Source organism: Scyliorhinus torazame, chromosome 16 (genome assembly GCF_047496885.1).
Source record: "Scyliorhinus torazame isolate Kashiwa2021f chromosome 16, sScyTor2.1, whole genome shotgun sequence".
NCBI lineage: Eukaryota > Metazoa > Chordata > Chondrichthyes > Carcharhiniformes > Scyliorhinidae > Scyliorhinus > Scyliorhinus torazame.
Genome location: NC_092722.1, coordinates 1 through 10,997, shown reverse-complemented (window position 1 = coordinate 10,997; position 10,997 = coordinate 1). Strand labels below are relative to the sequence as shown.

The 10,997-nt window shown below is 51.7% G+C and overlaps 1 protein-coding gene across 3 annotated transcripts in view; it reads right to left on the bottom strand.

Annotated features, from left to right (window-relative positions):
- ubxn10 (UBX domain protein 10) overlaps positions 1 to 10,997 on the bottom strand; it is a 42,085-nt gene extending 31,088 nt beyond the window's left edge. For 2 of the 3 annotated variants that reach the window (XR_011935380.1, XM_072477738.1), the window contains exon 1: positions 10,848 to 10,991. The gene's annotated coding sequence lies outside the window, so the exon portion shown is untranslated. Of the gene's footprint in view, positions 1 to 10,847 lie in introns of all 3 variants that reach the window. The other variant, XR_011935381.1, reaches the window with a different exon arrangement.

The window sequence follows — 10,997 nt, the reverse complement described above, 5'->3', positions numbered from 1 at the left end:
ACAATGTTACAACTCAAAAGAAGTTACTGGAAGAGCCCAATCTGGATCTCAAAATAACCATTGAGATAGTCCTTTACCTGGAGAATGCCGAAAAAGGGGCTCAGGTGTTACAAGGGGCACCTGATAATAATGTCCTCCATGTAGGAGGAGGGACCTCACATAAAAGCTTCCATTCTCCAGTTGAAGGCATCTGTGTGGATCATCCATGAGCAAATCAGAGCTCAGCTGGTAGCCACCAACAGTCAAGAAAATGTTATGACAATCGTGAAGATGCTAAGGAACCCGCTCCAGAAAAGTGCAGATGATACATGAGGTTCTATTGTAAGCACTGTAAAAGGGCACAACCAAGGCAAGGTTATAGGAATCAGCAATTTGCGTGCTACTCAGAATAAGCAAAGGCCAGCATAGGCTTGGACCATGTAGGTATGCCCACTCTCAGATGAAGAGATAATGCAATTAAATTGCGTTATCATGACCAAGGTCACGCCAATATTAATAAAGTTGCTGGTAAATTGTCATCCACTGGAGATGGAGGTGGGCACTGTCTCCGTTATTGGAGAGCAGACATTTCATCGCTTCCAAACTGGTATCCAAACCTGGGGCGAGATTCTCCACTCCCGTGCCGGTTGGGAGAATCGCCTGGGCAGCCAAAATGTCCCGCGACACCGGTCCGTCGCCCGCGGCGGGAAGGGCCCTGTCGAGTTCCGCGGGCCACAGGCCGGAGAATCGCCCGAGAAACCCAAAATGGCGATTCTCCGGCACCCCTGCTATTCTCAGGCCCGGATGGGCCGAGCGGCCAGCCCAAAACGGCGGGTTCCCCCGGCGCCGTCCACACCTGGTCTCTGCCGTCGGGAACAGCACGGGAACGCTGGGCGGGGGGGGGGGGGGGGCGGGGGGAGGGGGGATCCTGCACCGGGAGGTACCTCAAATGTGGGGTGGCCCGTGATCGGTGCCCACCGATCGCCGGGCCGTCCTCTCTGAAGGAGGACCTCCTTCCTTCCGCGGCCCCGCAAGATCAGTCCGCCATCTTCTTGCGGGGCGGACTCGGAGATGACGGCAACGACGCATGCGCGGGTGAAACCAGTTATGCGGCGCCAGCCGCGTCATGTATACGGTGCCGCCTTTAGGCGGCGACAAGGCCTGGCGCGTGTAGATGGCGCGGCCCCGCTCCTAGCCCATTATCGAGCCCTGAATCGGTCGGGATAGGGGCCGTTCCACGCCGTCGCGAACCTCGACGGCGTTCACGACGGCGTGGGCACTTCGGGGCAGGAGTGGAGAATTCCGCCCCCATGAGTTTGGAAGACTCGACAACCAGATTAGCCACTACACAGGTGAACTGTTGCAGATTAAGGCTGATACAATGACCCCGGTGATCCACATGCAGTAATCTACCTGGCTTCCACTCACCGTTGTGCGAGGACAGGGACTAAGACTGATGGGGAGAGAAACTCAAAAATGGCACAAAATCCCTGGGAGAAATGAAAGAGACAGGGGGCTGGATTCTCCGAAATTGCAATCGGCGCGGGGCGGAGAATGGGTGCTTACGGCAAAATCAGGTCCAACGCCGCTCCCGCGATTCTCTGGTCCCCGAAGAAGCGCACGCGAACTTTGCGGCGGGGGTAAGGGGCCATTGACAGAGGGCCCCTCCCCCCTGCAATTCTCTGAGGAAAACTGGCCGAGTTCCCAACGCTGTGGTTCTAACCACCTGTCGGCCGTCGGGAACGGAGGACTCAGTCCGACGCGGCCGCCCTGGTGGTGGTGGTTTGGGGGGGGGGGGGGGTGCGGGGGATCGATCACCGGGGGTGGGGTGGGGGCCTCATGGACGGCCAGGGGGAGATCGGGCGTCACAGTCGCGCGTGATCTTAGGCGGGGGGGGGGGGCCTACATTTCTGGCGTCGCTCCACAGACCGAGTCCGCCATGTGCCATGGGGCAGCCGCTGCAGACCGCCCGCATGCGCGGACTCCTGACCGGAGGTGCGGGGCCCCGTACCGCAGCCAGAGCTGCGAGGAGCACTCCCGGGCCCTGCCAGCCCCCTGCAGGTAGGAGAATCACTCGGGACTTTCTTTAGGAAAGTCCAGAATGATACGCCAGCGTTCCCTTTGTACAATTTACATTTATAGTGTATTCTTTACATTTTTCCAAGTCAATGGCCATGTTTTGCGATAGCTGAGACTGAAGGCATCAATGCTCAGCATTACTGAGGTGGAGATCAGGGGTTGGATTTTCCAGGCCACGAGCAGCGTTTTCTTGAGTCCTCGCCGGCATTGGGATTCTCTGTTCCCAAAGTAAAATTTTAATAAACAACCAAATCAGAAGTATGAAAGCAGTTAACGAGTGTAATGGAACAAGGAACCCCTATTGCTAAACTACTGACTAACTCAACCCTCATAACCCTTTAACGTGTCCAGATCCTGAAAGAAAGAAATGAATGGTCCCATCTCTGGTAGAATCCCCCCACCGAGTCTCTGATAATATACTTGACTTTTTCCAGATGCAAGACCAATATCATGGGCTGGATTCTCCATTATTGGGACATGTCCCCACGCTGGTGTCAAAACGGTACAGTTTTGCTCCTAAAAATCCTGGATTAAAGGGACACGAATTCCCAGCCCTGCAGGGGGCCAGCAGGGACCCAGAGTGAATCTCGCAGCTTTTGCTGCAGATACGGGCTCCCGCACTTCCGGGTCAGAGGCCACGCATGCGCACGGCGGTGACCTCCAGAGGCCGCACCGTGCTTCATGGCGAGCTTGGACCGTGGAGGTAGACCCACAAAGGAGACACCCCGATCTGCCACACGCCCAACCCTCAACCCCGACACGAACATTCCCCGGCCGCCTACAAGGCCCCCCGGTCTCCAATCTGCCCGCCCCCGACCAGGTCGACCGCGGACCGAGTCCCGACTGTATCCCGACCGGTTGGACCAGGTTAAATCCACGCCGTCAGGACTTCGGTCTGTCGGGGGCGGATGATGTCGGAGTGAGCCTCTGGCAATGGCCCCCCGGAGGCGTGGCGCACTACCTGGTGGCGCCCGGATTTCGGTGCCCAGAGAATCGGCGAACCAGTGCTGGTCTTGATTTCTTCGTCAAACTGGATTCTCCACCCCGGCGCCAGCCGCGTTTTCGGTGTCACAGTGCGGAGAATCCTGCCCCATATCTTCCACCCAAGCCGAGGCCTTGGGTACAGTTGGGTAACATTCGCCTCCTGGTTACTGAGGAAACATAGGCAAGAACATCCACCTTCACCCCCGAGTAGAAAGACAGGGGGTTGGATTCTCTGCAGCCCCGTGCCAAAATCGCGGCCGGCGTGACGGCGGTGAATCTACTTTCACGCCGTAATCGGGACGGGCGCCAGTCCGGCGATTCTCGGGGCCCTGGAAATCGGCGTGACCGCGGAGTACGCCGTGCGGCTGGGGGCCCATTGATAGAGGCCCGCCCAGTAAACCTCCACTCCTGACCAGCCGAGTTCCTGACAGCGTGGAACTAACCACCTATTGCCGGTCGGGATGCTGGCGTGGAGGCTGCAAAGGCCAGGCGGTCCTTATAGGCGGCCGGGGGTTAGGTACTGTTTACTTCTTTATTACTATGTGAGCCACAAGCTGTTTCTTATATCGACCGAATGACCACACAACCAGTACATTAGTTCAATTAGGGGGCGGATACCAGGTGTCATTGTCCCAGGCACGTAGGCCTTTCCAAATAAGAGGAAGTGGCACCGGTTAGTCTGGTATTGTTGCCGTTCCTTGATTTGAGTTCTATTGTCCTGGGCGAAATGGTGATTGACTTTTAATGGGTGCAGGTTTCGGTCAGGTCTGGCTTCTTTGCACAAAACACAGAGGCGGTGCACTTGCCGGTGTCCAAGTTGATCACAATTTCCATGGTCCTTTGCAGGTGGCCATTTTAGATGGCTACAATCTGCGCAGTTTGATGCTCGGGCGCTCGGCCGATCGGGCGGGTCTCCTTTCTCTGTCTGGCTCCACGGTCCGAGTCCACCATGGAGCTCGGCACGGCCGCTGGAGGTCGCCGCCTTGCGCATACTCGGACTCCGAGCCGGACGTGCAGCGGCCTGTATATGCAGCTAAAGCTGTGAGATTTACTCCGGGCCCCTGCTCGGCATTGAATTAGCTCAACTGGTTTCTCACCACCGTTTTTACAGCGCGTGCCGACAGAGTCCCATTTTTGGGAGAATCCAGCCCAGGGAGTCCGAAACCCCAGATTTTGCAGCCAGAGGGCGGTTCTAAGGTTAACTGCAAAATCTTGGATATTGTGTCGAAAAAGGAAGCCCCTAACCCCTAACCCATCAAGTTTAGGATAAGATCAAAGCGCATGCGCGTGGTTAGCTGGTGTAAGTGAATAGCAGTCACACTTGTTCTCCACGTCTCAAAATAATCCACTCATCCTTGCCTTTGTCCAATGTGTCTATGTACCAGTTTGAAATGAACCAAACTCAGTCTGGCACAGGATGAAGTGGAGTTCAGCCTGTAGAGGTCTTCTGTCCAAACTTCCTCAGTAAGCACAGAGACTAGCTCCCCCACCCATTTCTCATACAGGATCTGAAGATAGAATAAGGCTGTACAGTTTTGAAACTGACCCTCTCCCCTGCTGTTTCAAGGCCAGTACCTTTTCCAGCCGGGGTGGGGGGGGGGGGGGGGGGGGGGGGAGAGAGAGAGAGAGAGAGAGAGAGAGAGAGAGAGAGAGAGAGAGAGAGAGAGAAGAGAGAGTGACTTACATGAGAAATCCCAAATTCGGAAAAAAAAGGTTGGGACCATTCAGATTTTGTCTATCTGTGAGTTTTTCAAGGCTGGCAAAGCCTCCATCTAGAAATAAATCCCCAAAGTGCCCCAGACCTCCCATTCTCCAGGACCTGAATGGTGGGTCCAGAGGTGGGTATCACATATCGGGACAAGTGTGGACAGTGAAAGAAGACTAAGCGCTGCCGAAACCTCTTCCAAATCCCGAGGGAGGAAAACACCACAGGGCTCGAGGAAAGACCCACAGGGGAGAAGGGCAGTGGGGTGGTAATTCTGGTGTGCAGGGAGGAGGCTGCGGCACAAGACCGTGTCTCTAATCTACTCCAGTTTCATTTCGGGTCAGACAGCCATTGTAGAATTTTCTGTATATTGGCAGCTCAATAACAAAACAGGAGATTAGGGAGGGCTAAGCTTCCCGATCATCTGTCTCTCTGAAGCAGAGCGCTGCGGACTCTAGAAACATAAAAACATTAAAAATAGGAGCAGGAGGCCATTCAGCCCTTCGAGCCTACACCACCATTCAATATGATCATGCAGATTCAGTATCCCCACTCCCGCTTTCTCTCCATACCCCTCGATCCCTTTAGCCGCAAGGGCCATGTCCAGCTCCCTCTTGAATATATCCAACAAACCGGCCCCAATAGCTTTCTGTGGGAGAGAATTCCACAAGTTCTCAACTCTCTGAGAGAAGTTCTTCCTCATCTCAGTCCTGCATGGCTGACCCCTTATTCTTAGGCTGTGACCCCTAGTTCTGGACATCCCCAACATCGGTAACATTCTTCTCACAACTAGCCTGTCCAGTCCCATTTTGTTTCTATGAGATCCCCTCTCAATCTTCTAAACTCAAGTGAGTACAAGCTTTCTTCTTTCAGTCTTTCTTCATAGGTCAGTCCTGCCACCCTGGGAATTAGTCTGGTGAATCTTCGCTGGACACCCTCAGTAGCAAGAATGTTCTTCCTCAAACTGTACACAATAATCAAGGTGCGGCCTCACCTCGACCCTGTATAACCGCAGCGGACAATGGCAAAAATCAAAGTGTGAAGAAAGTGGCACCAGTATCGACAAGAAAATTCAGTAAGTGTCCATTAACTACTAATGTAGGCATTTGACGGGTGTGAAATCTCTATTGGGAGGGTCCTGGTGGACCAAAGGGATTGTTCATTTTATAAGGAACAGTCTGAGGGTTCGGAGGTGGTGGAGGCGGGAGTGGCATGGCAGCGGGGTTGGTTGCTGCTGTATCTGAGGGCAATTTCGGGACCAGTGCCCCTGGAAACCACACGTCTCAGGCACAATTATTCCCCTCCCGGCCTGAATGCCGACCTCTCCCATGTCTACCATTCCGTGTCTACTGTTGCTGACATCCACCAGGTGGGGAGGTATACAGAATCTTGTCAGTGCTTTTATTTAATTTGGGTTGCTGATATTGGAGCTGCCGCTCACAAGTGTCGTAGTGCACTAATGATTTCAGGCAAGTTTTGCTTACCCTCCCAACCAACACAAGTCAGTGTAAACATTTTCTTAATATCAGGCTGCAACCCCTATACAAGGGCATTAACGCGCGGCGGCACACCAGCATCTACAGCAATTCCGGAACACTTAGTAAACATAGAACAGAAGCGTTCAACATAATCACGTACCTCCTCACCAGATTTATGTGCTAAACTACAGCATCAGGAAAGGATTTATGTAAAACCTCACAAAGACTCACCCAGAGTTGGTTTAAACCTTCCACATTGACATACCCGTCAGGCCACTGGACCTGATCACGGATTGGTCTCCCACCTCTGTGTGTTCGGACACGCATCCATAACAATCTCGAGATCCTCCTTGTTAGGGCTATGGTACTTTTGGAGAATTTCAAATTTTTGAATAGATTTTTCAACACCGTCCTCGGGGTCGGGTGTAGTTTCAACAATAGCACTTACTTCTGAAGGTGTCCGGGGGGATAAACATTTACTGGTTTGCCTTGTGGTCCAGGGTAAGCACGGAGAGGCAATTGTTTAGCTCGGGACCTCACAAGGGACCTTTGAGAGGGCCCTCCTTCTATCTCACCGGTGGTGCTATCCGCACTGCCAGGCGGGCAGAGGTAACAACACACTCACTTCCCTGGCAATTACTGGAGGAGGTGGAACAACTGCTCCCTCTTGTGCCTCATTCCCACCATGCAAGTTTTGGGAGTCAGGCAGAGTTGGATACAAGGGGGACAAATCACTGTCACGTTCATCCTGATCAACAGGAAGTTCTGACTTGTGGTGTTTTGGCTCTTTTGGTGTATGCACAACAAGGATCCTGGATTTTAACTGCTTGCTCCCTTCACCCTTGGCACATTTTCCAGACTTTTCTTATGTAACTCATCTAATCGCTTTAAAAGTACCATCAGGTGGAAAAGTCTTTTCCATACCCTGTGTCCACTTTACCCAGCGAGGGACATTTTTAGTGATCTCAGCCTCGTAATGTAGGTACATATATGCAACAGGAGTCCCTTTAGGAGGGGGACTCTTGGTTGATGAACTTCCCATGGTAAAAAGTTCAGATCTTACCTTGCGGGCCGGCTTAACTTTGATCAAATATGCAGGGACTCTGATTAAATTCAGACCTGCGTTTTGTCAGATCTGCCCCAATGTCTTGATACATTCAGATTTTGTGCCCTTCCCAATTACTCGCTTTAGTCTGTCTTGTCCACCTCAGGATCCTTTCATGATCTTAGTATCGATGCAGCTTCGCGATGACCGCCCTCGGCTGCTCCCCCGCCTTGGGTTTTGGTTTGAGCGACCTGTGTGCTCTATCGAGCTCTGTGGGCTTGGGGAAGCGGTCTCTCCCGACTAGGTTGTCCAGCATTTGGGCAACGTAATCAGCCGAATCTCTGCCCTCGATACCCTTTAGCAGGCCCACAATCCAAATATTCTGTCATCAGGACCTGTTTTCTTGGTCCTCGACTTTCCTCTTTCAGTTCCTTTGGGCCGCCACCAACCTTTTAACTTCTGCTTCCAGGGCGCCGATCCTGTCGTTCTGGTCCACCTTCCGATCCTGCTGCCAGGGCGCCGATCCTGTTGTTCTGGTCCATCGAGGCTTTCTCCAGGTCGTGGATTGTCCTTTCTTGTGATTCCACCTTCTTCCCCAACCCGTCGATCGTCTTTTGTATGGTGGCCATCGCCTCTGTCACCGCCACTTTGATTTTGATCCTGATCGCCTCTTTCATGGTAGTCAGCTCCTTGATGAGGAAGGTCTCCTTCAATGGCCAGGCCAGATTAGGTATCCCGGGGAGGATAGTGCTTCGTCTGACTTTGCCTTGAGGTTGTTGTTGTTTTGGGGGTTTCTTTTTCTTTAGAGTTATTAAGAGGAATTGAGTGGCAGCACATGCCAAGGTGGGTTTGGTCAATCCTTGACTGATTTCTTGAAGAGGGAGACTGTTTGCTATGCCTCTACATTGTTGGAGCCCTTCTCTCATGTGGGGTTAGTTTTATTAAGTGAGTTAGGCGCCCTCCTCCAAGTGATCTTATACGATGGCTTCTTGAGTGTCCTCATTGTGGTTGGGTTTTCCATGTGGAAGCAGTGTCTGTGTCTCTGTTGATCTGGCGCTGTTATATCCCTTAATATCCTTTTTATAATTGCCAATTAATGTTGGGAAAGTTAAAATCCCTAATGTTACTCTATTATTGTTTTACAGTAATTTGTCTACATATCTGCTCCTCTACTGTCCCTGACTATTGGGTGGTCTATAATACACTCCCAGTAGTGTGACTGTCCCCTTAATATTCTTAAGCTTTACCCACAAAATCTAATTAGAAGACCCTTCCACGATACTTTCCCTCCTTACTGCAGTAACAGATCCCTTAATTAATAATGCAACACCACCTCCTCTTTTACACCCTCCCCAGTCCTGCCTGAAGATCCTATAAACAAAGAAAAGTATAGCACAGGAACAGGTCCTTCGGCCCTCCAAGCCTGCACCTAAAACCTTCTACACTTCTGGGGTCCGTATCCCTCTATTACAACCCTCTTCATATATTTGCCAAGATGCCCCTTAAACTATCGTCCCTGCTTCCACCACCTCCTCCGGCAGCGAGTTCCAGGCACCCACCACCTGTGTGTGAAAACTTTCCTCGCACCTTAAACATATGTCCCCTAGTAATTGACTCTTCCACCTGGGAAATAGCTTCTGACTATCCACTCTGTCCACACCCCTCATAATTTTGTAGACCTGTCAGGTTGCCCCTCAACTTCTGTCCTTCCAGTGAGAACAAACCAACCTCATAGCTAATGCCCTCTGTACCAGGTAAACCTCTTCTATACTCTGGAATGTTCAGCTGCCGGTCCTGTCCTCCCTCAACCATGTCTCTGTAATGGCAACAGCATCATAACCCACGTGTCAATACTCTTAACTCATCTGTCTTACCTATGAGACTCCTCGCATTAGAGATCCTCCAGCCTCGCCTTACTCCCTTGAAACTAAACACACTGTGACCCTATTGCTTAAACACTCTCGGCTGGATTCTCCGATTCTGAGGCTATGTCTGCAGGATCCGTCTGGTCTTACAACCAAACATTGCACAGACCCCGCATCGATGCTTTGCCCGGTGGGGGCTAGCAGCCGTGGCATTTAAAGCCCAGCTTTACCTGCCGATACAGACGCAGAATGGCTGGGTCCGTGGCCACACATGTGCACGGCGGCCTGCAGCGGCCATGCCGTACAACATGGTGCTGGCGGCGTTGTCGCGGGTGGACCCGACCTGCCAGATTGTGCTCCCCTTTAACTCGCCTCGCCACCCCCCACCAGTTCCCCGCCGAAGCACCCCCCTACCAGAAGAAGAGTCCCCCCCCCAACTGTGGCACTGCTACACACAGTCCGAAGCCACCACGAAAGGTGAGAGGACACACCCCCCCCCCCCCCAACAACGCCGTCAGGCACTCGGCCCATCGGGGGCGGAGCATCGGGGGAGGGCCAGGTGACTCAGGGCTTCTGAGTACGCCGTTTAAGAGGGGGTAATCCCTACAGTGCAGAAGGGGGTCATTCGGCCCATTGAGTCTGCACCAACCCTCTGAAATAGCACCCACCCAAGCCCACTTCCCCACCCTATTCCTATAACCCTTTAACCTAAGGGTTACCAAATCTACACATCCCTGGACACGAAGGGGCAATTTAGCACGGCCAATCCACCTAACCTGCACATCTTTGGACTGTGAGATGAATAGAGCACCCGGAGAAAACCCACACAGGCACGGGGAGAAAGTAAAAACTCCACACAGTCACCCAAGACTGGAATTGAACCCAGGTCTCTGGTGCTGTGAGGCAGCAGTGCTAACCACTGTGCCATCGTGCTGCCCCTTGAGGTAAAAACATCTCCTTTAACAGTCCTAAATGGGAGAACCCTAATATTCAAAATGTTGCCCCGGGTTCTAGAGTCCCCCATGAGATGCCCTCAGCATCCAACCTGTTAAGTTCCCTCAAGATATTTTAAACTTTCAATAAGCTTGCTTCTTATTCTTCTGAACAATAGGACTCACTTGTCCAATCTTCCCTCATGAAATAACCTCTTCAGTCGAGGAGTCAGTCAAGTGGACTTTCTCTGAACTGCTTCTAAAGCAATTATATATTTTGTGAACTAAGACCTAAACTGTACAATACTCCAGATGCAGTCTAAGGCCTTGAACAGCTGAAGCAACATTCCTCTACTGTCACACTCAATTCCCCTTTAAATAAACACCATATAAATACAGTGGGTACAAGAACAAGGCAGAGGCTGGGGATTCTGTGGCCAGAACAAACATGTTTATTCTGTCTGCTGCAGTGAAGACGAATACAAAACACCTGTTCAATGCTTCAGCCATTTCTTTGTTTCCCAATATGAATTCCCCGGTCTTACTCTCGAAAGGTTGACTGTTTACTTTAGTTACTCTTTCCCTTTTAAAATACTTGGGAGTACAGTAAGGAGTCTCACAAAGCCAGGTTATAGTCCAACACTAATAAAGATTATTAATAAAGAAAATATCTCGGCAAAGCATTTTATGAATTTTGAGCACCCTCTCCCTTTTAAACAAATTTTATTCCAGCTAATATTAGGTAATTGGTTAGCACTGCTGCCTCACAACGCCAGGTACCTGGGTTCAATTCCGGCCACGGGTCACTGTCTCTGTGGAGTTTGCACGTTCGCCTCATTTCTGTGTGGGTTTCCTCCGGGTGCTCCGGTTTCCTCCCACAGTTCAAAGATTTGCAGGTTAGGCGGACTGGCCGTGATAAATTGCCCTTAG